Raw genomic sequence first — 18,488 nt, 5'->3', positions numbered from 1 at the left:
TATTATGCTAGTTTTTATCAGTAAACATTAGGGAGAGAGATTATTATCTGGCACACAGTGTAGACAGACAGAAATGGCACATTATCTGTCTGCTGCTTGTTTGAAGAGAGAGTTTTTTCTATTTATAATTTTTTTTTTTGCCACTGTCAAGATCTGTCTTTCAGTTGATCGCTCATTTTGACAAGACCATTATCTGTCAGATAGCCATGTTGTCTAGACTAAATATGCATTTAACAATTGTGAAGAAGGACCACTGTCACTTAGCCTAATTACTTTTGTCCATTAGACCAATGCTTGGATAAAGAAGGCCAGGCTATATAATAGGGTACTTGCACTCAGTATAGGGAATGGGAAACCTCGTCGTACTAAGTTGAGAATCACAGTGTCTGTTCTCTGAGAGTAAAAGGGCCAAGCACATCAGTCACATGGCATCAGGACGGAGGAATTACATTTTTTGCTGAAGGCTAGAGAGCATGGCGTCAGATCTTTCAATTATCAGAATGATTAAAAAATTTGACATTTGTAAAATTGTATTTGTGGTTTTGTAGTGAAGGTGTGGTCACATTAGCAACATTTGGATGACATTTCACAGGCAAAAAATGTTCACTGTCTATTGTCAATAGTGTAGCAATGTAGGAAGCACAGTTCACGCAGAAGTCACTTTTAAACCAAGCAGCATCTTTCAATCATCGCGCCGAATCCATGTAGGACCCATTGCAAAATCTACACTGGGAAATTTTTCGATCAGGAATGTGAAGTTCCTGATCACATGATTGGAATTACTTTATCCCGCCAATAAAAAAAAAAAGTTTTTTATTTTTTTTTACTTTTAGTATGAAAATGTTAACCTTAAGGTTATCTATATGCTAGTGTGCTCCAAAACAATGACATAATTCACATTTAGAAGATATAAGTGTTAAAAACTTAGTCTCTCACTTCCGCCAGTATGGTTCAATGATTTTGATGACATCACGCTGCACTTCAGCTTCTCATCAGATTTTCTGTCCAATCAAATACTCTCTAGAATGTGAAGTGTCCCGCCCCCTACATTATAAATAGACGCTGAAGCTGCGGCTGAAATCGCTCACTTGTTCACACAATTACTATTTTCAAAATGGTGAATGGCACAAAATGCACTGGGTTTAGTGAATGATCCAGGCAGTGTAAATATGCTTTCCACTGGGGCGAATGAAGTCTGGTTTCACGTTAGTGTCACGCAAACCGCCGCAGGGCACACACACAGTCTGCTCCGCTCCAGAGACGCGACAGCACAGACCGGATCACATGCGCGAGTTGGCACAGACCAGCCAAAACATATCGGACTCGGACCCGTTTGAATTCTGCACAGAATGGCATATTTTAAAGGAGATTAGGAGGAGAAACGGTTAGACAGACCCATCATTAGAAACAGCATTGATGAGAAGAGATAACACTGGTGCCATGCGCCAATATAAATGACACACTTTTCAAACTACACTTTCTCAGCATGATTAGGTTCACTGTTTTGCTTTAGTAACAGTTTCATATTAAATCTAAAAGGGGAATTTGTTACACTTTGGCTGTCATAAGCTGTCAAATGCAGCTTTGCCAATCTCAACGGCTCTGACCGAGCTGTGATAAATGAAACACTATTGGCTATTTTTTAAAAAGGGGAGGAGCTGCTCAATATGTTCCGCCCTGACTTCCTGTTTCAGTGGAAAGTATCAGCGTACTGAATAATGCTGCCTGTTTCAAGGCACTTCAGTGGGCCTGTAAGGATTTTGGTAATCGTCATATTTTAATAATCGACTAGTCGTCGTTTCCCTAAATGGTTAGCTTTTCTGGCAATTTACGGTTAGTCTGACAGTTATTGTTTTACAATTATTGTTGAAAGTTGGAGAATATTTAACAAAATTAGATTTTTCTGTTGTATTATGATTGAAATCATGAAATGGCCTTAAACAATTACTAAAACTGCTGAATTTTTTTATATATTTGTTTTTCATGGACTGATTACATGGACATCCATAGCATGCTAGCCAGGGATCAAATGGGTTTTCCTTCTTTTTTTCGTCTTAAGCTGATCACATGCCTAGTGGTGCTTTGATGGCTGCTGTGATGATACTTTAAAGAGTATGGATTTAGAGATGCAACTTATTGGAGAGATGCTAAGCTGAAAAGTCTCTCCAAGAAGTCGTCTTTTATGTATCACCTTAAGTTTCAACCACCACATAAAAATTCTACAGCTAAAGCAAAAATAGATTTAAAGTCGAATCAAGGGTGTAAAATTCTGCTCTTGGAAGGACGCCATCCAACAAAGTTTTATTCCAACCCTAATTAAATGCACTTGAACGGGCTAATCAAGGTCTTCAGTATTACTAGAAACTGTCAGACTTGTGTGTTGGAGCAAGGTTAAGCTAAACTCTGCAGGAAGCTGTTCCTCCAGCTCAGGTTCTGTTTATCTATGATAAAATAGTTGGCACATCTAGTTGCATGTAGATGTTTTGCTCAATTAATCTATAACCTCTGTAATTATAACTTAAGTTTGTAATAAATTATTATAGATATAAAGGTACAGAAAATCTGCTATTCAGTTTTACCATGATTTTTCATTGCAGTACAGCATGTGCCAGAAAGCGAGACTTTTTTTTTTTTTTTTTTTTGGACATGTCTATTTAAGGAAATAAGAAACCCTGCACCATTGTGGAGTATCACTAGTGCCACTGCACCATCACAGCTCATTCACAGGCTAACAGCCATTATTCTGACATGATCGTTTCTTTTGTTTAGCCTGTAGGTGGAATAATGCGTATGTCAACAGCATCTCTCGATCTATATCCAGGGCAGCTGTATTTCTCCTGCTTTCCTGCACCCAATACCAACACATGGTCTGGAAAAACAATTCTGTGAGCGGCTTCCTTAAACATAATAGTGATTTTACTTATCTCTCTCCAGGATCCAGTATCTTCCTCAGGCTAATCCAAATGGCTCAGTTGCCCAGCAAGCATGGTTTCTGATTGAGATCGGCTATAGTTTTTCCCCAGTGCAAAACCATTGCAAGCATTAGCATGTGCATGATATGGAGTGTGAACACCGGTCGCATATTTCCAATCAAGTGTTCATGTGTTGGTATAACACAGAAAATAAATAATCTTTAGTCAGTAAGCTGCCAGATTCTGATTCTGAAAGTCAAGTCAACTCCTAAAGCTTTTATGCTAATGTTTTTATTTAAGAGTACAGTTGTGCAACTTTATTCTTATGTCGTTATACATAGGGTTCATTAGTTCGATCAGGTATCATTATTCACTCGCATGTACACCTAATTTTAATATATGAAAACACTTGGGCGCCGCCATTTAAGTACAAGCCAAACTTGCAAGGTGTCATTTGCAGTTTCTTGTTGCAGCGAACACGCTTTGATATAATTTCACACGTTGTGTCCAATTAGTTGCAATAATTATGTCCTCGGCTCTCTTTTGTTGCCTTTGTTCACTTCTCTCCGGCCTCTCGACCATTGTGCCTCCTCAACTCTTTTTCCCTCCGACAAGCAGTTTTTAGCGCATGCAACCATATCGTGTTTTGCCTCCGTTGACCTTCATCGGTCCCACACGTCTCTTCTGCCGGTCTCGGATGACCCAATTAAACTCTTTCTCTCATTCTGCACCGCCGCTCTCACCGGACTCAAGTCCGGACCGCTAAAAGGGTGAGAGTCAAGGTTCAGGAAAGGGCATCTCCATGGTGAAATGCTGCTGCACTAGAAAAATATGCTGTAATGATAGTCTAGCCAGAAAGTAAATGGAGACACCGCCATACGCATCGGCCTGGCCGTTGTAAATGGGTGGTAGTAACAGAAACGCGTCTAAAAGGATTCCTCTATCAAAGTCTAATCAATCCAGATCCCACAGGGTGAGGATGAGAGAGTGCGTTCTCTAATGTTGCCAAGACACTTGTGTTTGTCTTAGAGAAAATGTGTTTAAAATGTAAGTTTCTCAATGATTAATTTGAGAATTCACCAGTGGATAAAGACAGTTTTATATTCCATTTGTAGCATTTTCTTGTTGTTTTCTTTTTTACATGGATTCGAAGGATTATTTTTTCCAGAGTCGTTTTGCTATTTTCAATTCACTGCTGAGAATGAAACAATGTAATCAAAACATTTGACAGCAGAATTGCTCAAAAGTGTGCAAACTAATTAACATTTTTACAGAGAAATACTATAGACCTGTCAATTCATAATTATAAGAGCTGTGATTTGTGAATGGATGTTTTTGACAGTTTAATAAAACCCCATTATCAATCAAATGAAATTGCTGATGTCATTCCTGTGAAGCCATGAAGTCATTTTAAAGAGCCGTAGATGATCTCAAGGTTATATATTCACATCATGCTCTGCTAAAAACTTTTCGGTCTTGGACTTACAGGTCAGCACTAACTTATCCCTTCCAAATCTGCAAAAATGGCGGATAAGATATATATATATAATGTAACCTGGCACTGAATAGCCTTTCCCTTCGGTTTCTTTAAATCTTTAGGCCGTGTAGGTGACAGCTTTTTACTGGAAGAAGCGTTGTTTCACTCAATGTTAATGGCTTCAAACAGTTCATGATAGTTGAAAAATGTCTCCCAGTTCGTTTGAGTTTAATGTGAGACCAAATATTCACTATAGGGTTTAAATCTGGACTCTGACCTGGCCAAAACATGAGCCTGAATCCACTTCTTGGTTGTCTTTGCAATTTAGTCTGGAGCATTGTCTTGTTGAAAAATATCATTTGATAGATAACAATGTTTAATTTGTGTAAAGCAAGCCATTCTGTAATGTTCTCCTGTACAAAGCATTAAATGACTGTTCACAGTGAGAAAAAGACTCTGCACACATGACACCTCTTTCTCCGTGCATTTATTATTATATTTATCAGCAGATTTTCGAAGACTGCACTCTGGAGCATCACCATGCAACTTGTGTTTCATTGTGATTCATCACTCCACACACACGCAACTTCCTATCTTCTGCCAAAAACGTAATTCTGTCTTTGATGTTTTTTGAGACAGCAATGTTTTTCTAAGTAGTGCATTTGCTTAAATTTTTCTAATTTTCTGACCAATAATTTGTGGTTAAGACAATTAAAAGCTTAGCCAAGTGTTTAGCCTTTTTGGAATTTGTTTGTTGAAATTTATTTTTTGGCCCTGGGGTTCTCGGTAAAAAAAAATCGAACTGTACCGGTGTCAACCAACGTGCAAATATTGATTTCTCTTTCAATTATTGCGGTTGAACGGACAAATTCACACAAAAATTGTCAACAACCCGTCTTGACGAATATCCTAGCAAACATATTAGGTTATGTTTTAATTGAAAGTAAACAGTCGAGAAAGATCACACATTTGTGTTCAGTACTGGATCTGTGCAATATGTCTTAAGGTGCGTGCACACTACAAGCGACTTTGTAGCTGCAGGTCGCCAGTGGCTGGCGGTGAGGTCGCTAGTGGGCGTTCCCGCTACTGGTTGCCTAGTAATGTTTGTGAGTGACATTCACGGATGTTTCTCCATGTTGTAGACAACAAATCCATGTTGTGGATTTCACAAATCCAACGCCCCATCAGGTCGCCAACGGCCGCGATCGCGCGTGTCGCCGGAAATAACCTAAATAAATAACCTAAAAAGCATGTTGTTGTTTTTTTTTCACAGTAGGGCTGCACGGTTAATCAAAATGAAACCGCGTGTGATTTGGCAAAGGCAGGGTTTTTCCTTGGTCAAAAATAGTCTTTGGTGGCTGACAGACATGGTCATCCACACACAGTAGAAAGTAGCCTACCCACGTGATCTGCGAGCCCAATGTTGACAATACATGTAAAATAAATGCATTAAAAACGTTTGTGATTTTGCTTATCTTATTTTGATTTCTCATATTATGTATGATCTCTTACCTTGATGTTTGTTTCATTTGTTCCTTATTGTTTACTTATGGTTGCTCATTAATAAAAAAAAAAAAAAAATTGGCCTCTCATTTTCTTCCGGACTGTGGCTGTTGTTGTAGGTTATGCAATTATCAGACACACATTACCTGTCATCATCACTGTCATCCTTTCTTGCCCTCTGCAAAAAAGCTGTGATTTTCCCACTGGCATTTTAAAAAACCTTCTTTGCTAGGCCTGATAATTATTTTGTATATGTTCATATCAATATTAAAAAAAAAATCTACTATATAGGCTACAATAGAATAAGATTAGCAGCTAGCTAACAACAACTTGCTTTGTGCTTTATTCTGTTTTCACCTCACTCTAGTCTAAACTGAATTATTTTATGGGTAATTTACTACACATTGACAATATAATCCACAGTATTTTCTGGTTATTTATAAAGGCTAAAATATGACTAACCACTTTTGCTGTAATGGGGTAAGCATACTTCTCCTCATTTCAGAGTTGTTCTGAGTAAAATTATTTGTTATACACTAGGGAGGTCAACGATTAATCGACGATCGATTAATTGTCGTTAATACATTTAATCGATACAACTTCTCTATCATCGATTAACCAGGCTCATGCGCATGCGTGCTGCTCAACCGCGAAACAAAGTGAGCGCGTTTTATTTGGGACCATTTTACTCCTTCATTATGACTAAGTTTGCGTGTTCATTCGCAGCCTTTTGTTTTGTGCAAATGTAAGTTGTAATATTGTGTTTATTTTGTGTATGCCTATCTATATCTGATTTATCTTATATTGGATGCATCCCTTGAATGAACGCTGTAGTGCGTGTGATAAGCTTCAGCGCGCGCGGCTCAAACGGCACTGCACGACTAATAATGACTATTGGCAGGACTGTCATATTACATAACATTATAAAGAGAACAATATTGTAATAAAACATTGTGCATTATTTTAGTTTAGTTGCCGTGTCGCGTTGCTCCAGGAAGAGCGCGTCCACAACATGATCATTCTGAATGAATGGCACGCAACTTAGTTCAAGTTCACTTGTGCATTCACGTCATTTTGTGCAGAAATAATTTGTAATATTATGTTTATTTTGAATATATCTGATTAATCTCATATAGGATGCGTTTCTTTGAGTTAAATAACGCGCAAGCAAACTAAGTGCTCCAGTTTAACGGTAGCCTTCATTCAGCGCGCGCAGCTCAAACAGAAATGCACGACTAATAATAACGATGAATAATTTGGGACTGACATATTACATAACATGAGAACACTATTGTATTAAATGGTTGTGAATGCATTGGGTTTATTGCCGTGTTCAGTGCGGTGTTCAGGGAGAGCACGTCCACAGTCACACACACTGCATCTGAGGCAGCGCTGGTGACGCGTTATAGTAGTCAGTATATTTGATAATTAAATAATCAATGACATCGAAACATTCATCCATCGATCATGGGAATTTGTGAAAATTGACATCCCTAAACAACAATAAAACATCAATTGAGCAATATAACATGCATTTTTATTCAGTATATAATCAATATTTTGCTTTTTATGTTAAAGACACTATTGATACCGTGAGAAATTTACATTCTCAGGAAAATAGCCGCTTAATCGTTAATCGATTGATAAGATCAATCAACTAATGATTAATGAATTAATCGATAATTTGCATCCCTATTATACACCGATTCAGACCGTGACATCTCGGTAAATTCAGTGTTGGACAGATCAGTTGTTTGAATGGATTCATTTAAATGAATGGTTAAAAGGAGTAATTAGGTTGTGAATCGGACATTAGCGGACGTGGATGCAGTGTGTGCTAATCCCGGCTGTTAGGACATCGCAAAAGATTTGTCAACACAGAAAACCCTTCATCACTTTTTTTGTTTATTGAAAGTGTGGTTTATGTCAGCTGCATGGGCAGAACACTTGTCAGAGAAGAGGCGTTTTTTACACCCAGCAGTAATTCAGAAAAAAATTCTCTGAATCCGCCATGTGCAACATGGATTTGGTTTTCCGACCTTTTACCATTGTTGAGATTGTGCGATGTGTGAGGGAGAGAGAGTAAAGACAAGGTAGGGGCTCGTTCTGTCTCTCTCTGTTAATGCGCCCTGACACAAGTGCAGGAGTCATCTACATCACTCATAAATCACAATAACTGATCAAATAAGGCTTTGGGCCAGGCAAACAATTTTTTTGCAGATGACAATTTTTTTTCCAACAGTTCAAAAAATGGTCTCTGAGCCCAGTACTGACAATCCAAATCCAAATGTAGAGAAACGGTTTGTTATATTACCTTATCCTGTTTATTCATGAAATAAAGCATAATCACGGTCAGGGCAGATCATAAAACTATTTTACATTTAAAAATCTGTACATTTATATGGAAAAAATCACTGAGGGACTGATTTGAAAAGTTAGTAATAAAATGAACAACAAAGTAACATTACACATAACAAGTGACAAAAGTGTCAGGTCTTTTATCGTTATTTTGCATATGAAGACTTGCACTGTTTATTTGACACAATATTTTCAATACAGAAAAACCCTGAGGTGAGAACAGGGCCTTCATCACTTGTTGTGCTGTTGCACATTTTTCTCAACTAATCATAGGTTCTGTATTAAATTCAGGGTTGTTTTTCTGAAGCTACAGTCCTGAAGTCTCACAAAAATTGTGCACCGCATGTCGACAAATAGCAAGGAATTAGGAATAGAGGTTGTTTTTGCAATGATTTGCACTGCGTTCAGTTTTCAAACAACTCCCAGATCGAAGGCAAATTGCAGCATGTGAAAATTACCAATGCACTTCTAGCATGCAGACATATTTTTGTTCATCACAGACATCGAAGGCTGCATTTACACTGCAGGTCTTTGTCCAATTCAGACAATATCGGATTTGTTTTGTTGTTTTAACGACCGCTTACATCTTCTTTTATTAGTGACCCATATCCAATATATCTGCACACTATACATTTGTTGAAACAACCCAAGGTAGGCATACTGGAAAAGCTTTGGTCGAAAAGGAAGTAAAAACAGCGCGCGCGATCTGCAACAGACAGACAGAATAATACAAGCTTTTGCTTTTCGTACCATCTTTAAAGGTCAGCAAAACATTGCATTGAGCCTTTGTCCTCCATTGCGCCATTGAAAAGAGTCATGTGATCTCTCCATGTTCATGGTCATGTTCGCCACCGTCGCCTTTTCTATGACGTACAACTCATATTGTTAGAAGAATATCCAGTCTGTCTGCTAACATGGAAGACGCAAATGCATGCATCTGATTCATATCCAATTTATTTCCACTTATGAATAAGGCCTGGAACTGATCTGAGCATATCGGAATCCATGTGCTTTTTGTCCTGCTTACACATGCGTGGGTCATTTCTGATCTGTGATCTTTTTATCTATTTTTTTACAGCATTGTTGTTGAAGGGATGATGTACCCACAGATATTGAAATAGTCTTGTTTTTATTTAGAAAAACCTTGATGTCACATTAACTCATCATTATGATCTTCACATGAAATTAAAAAGTGTCTCATCTTCTGCATTTAAAAAAAAAACAATTGAAGAGAAACAAATGTATTGGTTAAAATCAAAACATGATTTATTAATTGACCCTTCATTTCTACAAGGCACTCAGTAACAGTTTGTGTTCTGTGTTTTCTTTATGTCCAGACTGTACAGACTCCTCCGCTGCGAGGTTCACATCGGAGCGAGAACTGATCACATGGTAAGCCAAGAAATAGCTCTCTTGTTCTTTCCTTTTTGGTCAACATCAAGGCACCTTGAGTCCCGCACACACGTGGTCTCAGGATCATTGACGAGCTGTAATTGAATCATGGGATGCCTGAAGGTTAACTCTGACAGTGATTCGCCTATTTTTCACTGTTTGTGCAAAATACATTTTGTTAAGCACAGCGATATTGTACCAAATAGTATACAGCAGCTTCAAAAAGCAGTTATAACAGTATATATGGTACCATGCATTTTGTTGTTTAATTTATCAACAGTAGGCTATCAGTTGATATTTTCACTTTCTAACATTTAGATGATCTTTGCCATCATTTAATGCTCATTTAAACTCACTTTAAAAACAATAATACTTTTAAATGTAATTGGTATGTGTTTCCTTAACAATGTGATTTTGGAGCTTGCGGTGCATAGTTTGAGAAATAATCATGTATGCTTATTAATGTGAGTTCTTGAGCTAACTGAGTGTCATTTAAGGGACATCAGTTTTGAATGGCTTTTTTTTTTAGGCTGAAATTACCTGTAATTTAGTCTGGTAGTGTCAGTCCAACCTGTCAAGTCAGGACCACTTCACAAACCCTTCACAAGAGTTGCAGATCAGTTTGTCTGTTGACTATTCTCTAGGTAATTCCTCTCCAACAGGGTGTATTATTTCAGGGATCAAGGTGCGTGAGTTTGAGCACTTTCAAAACCAAGCTGCAAACTGAAGCAGGATGGACTCAAATAAGTTCAACCAATGTATGCTAAAGCAATTTTGAATGTGGAATAGTTTATTATTTTGGTCTTATTATGGTTCATTATGAAATCCCTAAATTCTATAATGTTGAACCGCAATAAATGCTATTTTCAGTCCAAACCGCTTTTGTCAGGTTGTCTTGAGTGTTGCCACAGAAACACTGAGTATAGAGTTGCTAGTCTTGAGACGGAGATTGGTTTGTCTCTAAGCTGTTGGTGAATGGAAGAAAATAGAGGCCTCTAATAAGCCTCTTAACTTCTGTATTTGTTTCAGGCCTTTTACAACATGATGGGCTAAGAAAAACTACTTTTGGACTGGCAGTGTGGATGAATTGCAAGGCTGTTGCGTATTATCATACCCATTTTTGGACATGTTTGTCATGTGGTTCTCAGAAGTTTATCTGAAATGTAATGAAAGCCAAGCTATTGTGCTTTGAAAGCAAAGATATGCATCTGTTTCGAGTTGTGAAGGTGCAGTGTAGGATTGGAGCCAGTGGAGTTTGCTTTAGTGTAGCCTGCATCCATCATGTAATCGATGTCCACAATTTCAGGACTTGGCCTGTTCAACAAGATTCAATTTCCATGTTTTGGCTTTGGGCAAAAAAGTACCCTGCATGGTTACTGCACCAGCTTTAGAAAACAAAGTTAGGCTTATCTGTGTCTGGGATGTTTTAACTGTTTAATCTTTTAGAGGTTTGACCATGAACAGGGCACCTAGTCGATGCATTAAGACTCACTGCCCCTATATAAAAACAAAGCCTCATTTACTTTCTTTCACTGTGTTTATTAAGTAAGAATTGTGCAAACACTTAATATTATTAAAATATTGCTTAATCCAGTACTGGCAAAAGTCAACAAATCAATGTCAATCAAGTGCTGCTTTCAAGTAAAAAAACAAAAAAAGTGTTGTAGGGATAGCAAAACGTTTACCAAATGAACATAGCAAAAATGTAATGAAATAGGCCTGTAATGCATATTAATGTAGTTTTTACTGTACAAAGTCGGATGTGTTTATTATTGAACTAAATGGTTAGTTCACTCAGAAGTGAAAATTGTGTCATCATTTACTCACCCTCACGTTGTTCCAAACCTTTAAGACTTTTGTTCATCTTCAAAACAAAAATGAAGATATTTAATTTTGAATTAAATCTGAAGGATTTCTGTCTCTCCATTAACTGTCCACGCAGCTACCACTTTGACACTTCAAAAAGGTCATAAATTGATCTTAGCTATAATTTGGCTGGTTTTGTTGACCAACGTGACCGATCGGGATGCATTTTGAACAGTTTTTATATTTGACACGGTCTTAACATAGCGCTCATGGCATGACAGTCAAAAAACAGCACAAGATGCAACACATCTGCCAAAAGAGAGGTTCGCACTAACGCCGTGCCAACGCAACCGGATGTCATTCATTTTCAAGGAGAGCAGGCAATTTCCAGGGGGAACAAGTGGCAGCATTGAGTAGAGGTCAACTTCATGCAAATGAGTAGCGACTACTAATAAGAGCAGTTGGATTCCAAAGAAGTGTAGGACCGGTCGTTCTCTGTCTGTGTAAATGTGTCATAAGGATTTAATTGCTTATTTTAACATGCCAACGACTAATTCATCAGCCTTTTATGTTCCACAAGCTAAGCAACTTGTGCAACTTTTTTTTTTAGGTAGCTTCTTCAAAATTAACGAAAGAGCTTGCTTTGGTTTGTGTGATACAGTTTAAGTTTGGCATGTCAGAGAGATCGGAACTTGAAATCAAAAGTGACAGTAGTGAGATTTATAATGTAACAATTTTCTGTTTTAAATAAATGCTGTTTTTTTTAAGTTTCTATTCATCAAAGAATCCTAAAAGATCCTAAAAAAATAAAAATTATATATATATATATATAAATATATATGCGTGTATATCATAGTTTCAACAAAAATATTAAGTGACACAACTGGTTTTAAAATAATAAGAATTGTTTCCAAATCAGCATATTGGAATGATTTTTGAAGGAGTAAAAACTGCAGATTTTTTTTTTTTTTTGATAAAAAAATTGCAGTCTTGGTGAACTTTTTTACAGACTCAAAGACTCGTGGTACTTGGGGGGCGGAATATATGCCTCGCGCTCAAGCGCACGCATAAAGCTGACTGCAAAGCACTGGCAAAAGTAGCCTAATGATTATAAATGTAAAAATAACAAAACATTTGAATTGTTTATTAATGAACTAGTGTTTTCTGAGTCGGTGTCGACTGCAAAGATGAAATTGATGATGTTGACTATGCACAGTTTTCTATAGGCCTATTTCTCATGTCCGTGAGGCAAGTAGCCTATATGCTGAGTTTGGGTTTATTTATGTGGCGCACTGCTGTTCTTCTTGCTGTCAAAGACGGAGCAACTTTATTTTGTGCACGGTCAAGTGCTTCATCAGATTTGTCGTGTTGCTGGTCTTGGCAGCAATTATGTTGTCGCAAATGTTGCATCGCGTGCTGTTGGCATCGAGCCTGGTGAAATGTAGCCACACTTTTGATCTTTTCCATCTATGGGGGTTGGGAGACTTACCCTATTTAAACTGCAAATGTCTGCGGCGCATCACGGTCACCGAAAATTATCGTCAGAAAATGGCATTTTCGTTTTTTTGGCAGAAAAAATGAACCATATATATATGCCAGCGCTCAGGTTTCACTCTCGCTCTTGCCGTTATTACTGCGCCATGTGACGATCTGCTCAATATTCCACTCTATACATGCGCGCTCAGCTCAGTTGCTCACAGACCATGTGAACGCTCCATTCATGTACCGCTCGTGCTCATCGGAAAAGCAAAGTCCGCTTAAATAACACGGGACATGACATTTCTCTGTAGTAGACTTGGTTCTGTTTGCAATAGGCCTACTGTGCTGTAACATGGTGTGATGTAGCCGCGCTGGGCAACGCTGGTATAATTATGCTACCCTTTCGTTTACTGATCGGCTCCACGCTACGCTCTGCTCACATGCTCTGATAATAGCTTTGTTGGACTGTACAGTTTGAATAGTTGGTCAAAAGATAATTATATTGCATAGAAGTGAATAAAGAATAATATATTATAATGATATATTGATATTTAATATTAATATATTTTCCGTAATTTGAGTGTTTTTTTATTTATTAAAAATTCTAATATTAATACAACTATACAAAAAAAGACTGACATGACACCTTCATAATAATGACATGACACGTGTCATAAATATGAAGGAGGTTTTATTAGGGCTGTAACGATTTACGATATTAAACCGAAATCGCGACACTCAGATCGTGAGAAGGCTAGATCGCGATCGACACACCCCTTCCCAGACTTATCTTTCTCGTCCAGAATAGATCCTAGGGCTGTGACGGGGTCTTTTACATATTAGGTATGGGAATTTCAAGCAAAAATAATATTCGAAGATCGCTGGGTATCATTTGATTATTATTCAAAAATCGCACCTCTCCCCCACACGCACGCACGCACACACACGCGCGCGAGCACACACACACACACACACACACACACACACACACACACACACACACACACACACACACACACACACATACTTAAACAAACACCAGAGCAAGTGAGCAAAGCGCGTGTGTGTGTGTGGGGGGCACCGGCGCGCGCGTGAACTGGAGCTCACCTCATAAACGAATCGAAACTTATATAGAAAGCTTGAAATACTTTTACTTGATTTAACGTTAATTCAAAACATAAAGAAATGGCTGCTTAGGCTAATTCGTAGGAAGTGTGCATTTCTCTATATAGGCGCGTTCACTTTGTGGCAAGCGTTATTCCTGCGCTTGAGATGCGGGTCATGCGGAATAGGCAATATATTATTTGTGGTTTACAGCACAGACAGTAAGCCTCGGTTACCTCAGAAGAATTTTTAACATGCTCGAATCATCTCCACAATGGAGTATAGTTCTGTTTGTTTTTCAAAAGTATTTTGTTACAAGAAAACAGAGTTATAGCTTTAGCTATTTATTTATTTATTTGGCTTTTAAAATCCTCCCTCCTCGCAAGAATCAAGGTTTGTATCGAATCGTGGGTCAGAAATCGGGATACGAACCGAATCGTGGGTTTGCTGTATCGTTACAGCCCTAGGTTTTATGCATGTTTAATGGCATAACTGTCATTAAGTGTCATTTGCTCAATTATGATTTTTTTATGCAAATATGACATTTTGGGAGATGTCTTTGTTATGTCAACTTGACATAAACCAATATATCATAACCTGTCAGTGTCTTTGTCATGACAACTTGACAATACCAAGACAACATAAATTGTAAATTGTCATGTGGTTGGTTTTGACATTGGCTGTCATGAGGCCATTATAACTGTGTCATGAATATTGTTCTTGACCTCAACTACAGTGGTACAAATTTAATTTGTCATTAAAATGTTATAATGGCCTCATGACAGCCAATGTCAGAACCAACCACCTGACAGTTTAATGTAATGTTAACACATAAAGCTAAGTGGTTTCTTAAGTTTGATAATTAATCTGCTGTCATGTTTATGACATATTTGTGACAGGTTGTGTTGTCTTGGTATTGTCAAATTGTCATGACAAAGACACTGACAGGTAATGATGTATTGGTTTATGTCAAGGTGTCATAACAAAGACATCTCACACAATGTCATATTTGCATTAAAAATGTCATAATTGAGCAAATTACACTTAATGGCAGTTGTCAAAAACATGCTTATAACCTCCTTCATATTCATGACACGTGTCATGTCATTATTATGAAGGTGTCATGTCAGTCTTATGCACACTAGAGTGCGGATCGGGCCGAATTTTTCAGTCCGAGCCCGGCCCGCGTCCGACAGAGCAGTAACCGAATCCGACCCGAGCCCGACAGGCATAAAGATATTTATGTTCGAGCCCGACCCGAGACCGGCAGTTAAAATCCCATTTTTTTCTCATACTAATGACAATTGTACGTTTGTTTGTGTGGAAAGCCCGCTTTTATTAAGCAACTGTAGGAAGGCAATCGGAAATGTCAACAGGACAAGCGCATCAGCGCGCGGAGCAACAAGCGCTCTTAACACCTGGCGCGCGCACATTATGCACGTGTTTCGTTGTCACGGCTACATAAACAAATGTCCGCACACAGAAAGACGGATGTTATGGTAATATTTTACATGTATTTTAATCACAAAAACGAACGTTTGCATCAAGTGAAAGCAACAGGCACATCGGCTACCTACATAATAAGCTGTTTTAAATTTAAAATGTTCAATGCCTTATCGCGCTGATGTGACCGAGCCCGACCCGAACCCGCACATCATTTCTAAATATCTGTCCAAACCCGGCCCGGCCCGTCGGGTCCCGTCGGGCTCGGGTCGGGTATCCATCCTCTAATGCACACCCCTTCAAATAAAGTGTTACCATAATTTAAAAAAAAAATATTTTCAGTTTCAGCCCAGAATTTTAATTTTGGTGAATCCCTACTCATCGTGATTGTATTGTACAAACTGACAAGCAACAATGTAAAGGACAGAGAAGAATCACAAAATGTGGACTAGCTAAAAAAGTAAGAAAAAACAGTATTCTCATTAGTCAACCATCTGGATCATCCCTAGTTTATTCTTCTTTTGTCTGCCTCATAACCACAGTCCCTGATTCATAGATGCTATCACCTCCCCAGATTATTTAGCATTAATGTCAAGGCAACCGCCATTTAGTGATGAATATGCAAACCTTAACCTTTGTGCCTGAGCTGTTGCGGCTCGATCTAAATCACACTTGATTACTGCCTTTTTTTATCCGCCTGCTTCCTGTCTGATGTAAGATCCTCCAAACAATAGAGAAGGTGTTTGGCGTATCTAGCAGGTGCATCAACAGTTGTTAACGAACACCCCCCTCATTACCTTATTGTGACTGATGGGGGAGGGGAAGAGTCTGTCGGAGCCTCCATCTTTCTTTAGGAAACAGCCTTCCATACTCCACTGAACTGTCACTTTGGTGTGTAGGAGTAAAGACTAACCGCTCTTTGAAAGGAAACCGTGACATCTGTTTCCTTTTAGCTAGGTAGCATTGTGAAGATTGCCCAAAATGTTGTGTGTGCTCAAGTATGTGAAGTTTCAATTTCGGTGGCAGACTTTCTGAAGAAAGGGTGTTTTCTTTTAGCACACTCTCAGTGTGCATCTAGGTCCCCTGCTCACCGCTGTACCACAAACAACAACCTGTTTCCGTTCACTAGTTAAAAACAAACGAAAAGGCTACTAGTGTGTATTGATTAAAGTTATCAGTGGAAAGCAGATGCTGATATTAAGGGTCTGTCGGTTGAAGATTGCACTCTGGTGTGTTCGGTAAGGTATTGGACACGGTATTGTTGGTTTAAACAAAGGTCTGGGCTTAAAAGCTTAGAATGAGAGAATAATTGCTCACCTGAGCTAAACCCGAGAATACAAGTTGCCATGGTGATTTGTTCCACTAAAAGGTGATTCTACAGCGCGACATAATGTTACCAAGTTAATCCCACAGTTTGCATGATAACCTATTGTAATCTTCTCTCTAACTGTCATTGATAGTAACCTGTTGTTTTGTATAATGCTATTGGCATTATCTGCTCTGACAATAGTTGACCTGAAAGAGAAAACTGCCTGTTGTGTGAGTAGTAGGGTTGTCACAATTACTTTTTGGTGTCTCATGGTACTATAAAGTATCACGAAACCTGGATTAATTGTGTGGATGTGTATTACTTTTCTGTTGTATTAATGATTTACTATTACTACAACTACACTGTTACAATTATTATTTGACAGATATAGGCCTAGTATAGTTCTGAATGCATTTCATGCATGTAATGTGTGTTTTAAATTGTGAGTTAAAAATTCAGAATTGTGAGATATAAACTCGTCTTTTTTTCATTAGTAGAATGGGATTTTATAACACGCAATTAGGAACAAGTTGTTACCTATTGTTGAAGAATTCAGAATTGCACGTTATAAAATCCGAATTGCGTGATATATGATATAGGCCTAGGCTATATGATATAATCCTGTTTATATCCTGCAATTCTGACTTTAAAACTCGCAATTGTGAGATAAAAGTCCGAATTGCAAGATGTAAATTCGCAATTGTGAGGAAAAAAAAAAGTCAGATTAATGGTCGCAAATATGTTTTAGCCTAAATGTTTTTATTCCATGGTGGAAACAAGCTTTCATAATTACACAGCATTGCTTTGTAAAGCTAAAATATAAAGTTTACTTCAATAGCGAATATTCAATAACGAGTGTGAGTTTTAAATGATCTCAAACCTCTCTGAAGTCCATCACACTCATCACGGGAAGTTCTTTCACTTTTATATTCTACATGCACTAATACTATTTTTGGCTTGTATAGAGATGCATCAGATGGATATTTTTTGTAGTTAAATGTTTTTGCTATAAGATTAGGGCTGCTCCATCTGAACGCCAGAGGGTGCTCTCGCGCAGAAACTCCAGATATGCCCCGCCGCAGAAGCAGACAACACACGTCATTCCAGGAAATCCCTCTATGGGCATCATACTATCTCTGTCGCTTTTGTTGGACAAGAGGTTCATAAATGCTTTTCATATTTGGAAAGATGTTTGATGCATGTTGCTTTTTGAAATGCTCTTTGTAATTGATTGCTTTCAGATGGAGCAGCATCTGAAAAAAAATAATCGCAGCCTTTGCGATTTCATAATTGCACTAAGACAGATCGGTTTGGGCGCGATTCAGGGTTAATTGTGATTAATCGTGCAGCCCTATTTAAGATGCTGTCAAATTAAAAGGAGTTATTTGAATTCCCACCTTGTTTTATTCTGTTGCACTTCATCTCTGCATTGGACTTAATGCAGTATATTGAGGCTTGGGCATTGCGATACTACTTTACCACAGGTACTCTGTGTACAACCCTAATTACACTAATGTCTGCTATAGCACTTATGACGACACTGAGAATGCAGCATGCTTGAGTTCCCTTATTAATGGCAGGCTGACACATTTAATAACAACGTGGTAAATTGAGCTTGCTGCTTTGAGTAGTGCATGTTTCGGGCCTAATGCAACAGGCTGTATTCATTTTAAAACTGTGTAATGTATCGATTGCTCAGAATGTT

General features: G+C 38.2%; 1 protein-coding gene across 4 annotated transcripts in view; it reads left to right on the top strand.

The window, feature by feature from the left end:
- The window catches only part of tbl1xr1a (TBL1X/Y related 1a), a gene marked incomplete at its 5' end in the record, with an annotated part of 199,152 nt that overhangs the window by 161,119 nt on the left and 19,545 nt on the right, over window positions 1-18,488 (top strand). For all 4 annotated transcript variants that reach the window (XM_079597259.1, XM_079597257.1, XM_079597256.1 and 1 more), the window contains one exon: window positions 9,588-9,642. The remainder of the gene's footprint in view (window positions 1-9,587; window positions 9,643-18,488) is intronic.

This window comes from Phoxinus phoxinus (assembly GCF_949152265.1).
Source record: "Phoxinus phoxinus genome assembly, chromosome: 22".
Classification (NCBI taxonomy): domain Eukaryota; kingdom Metazoa; phylum Chordata; class Actinopteri; order Cypriniformes; family Leuciscidae; genus Phoxinus; species Phoxinus phoxinus.
Note: the sequence above shows the minus strand (reverse complement) of the source record. Positions and strands in the feature narration are given on the sequence as shown.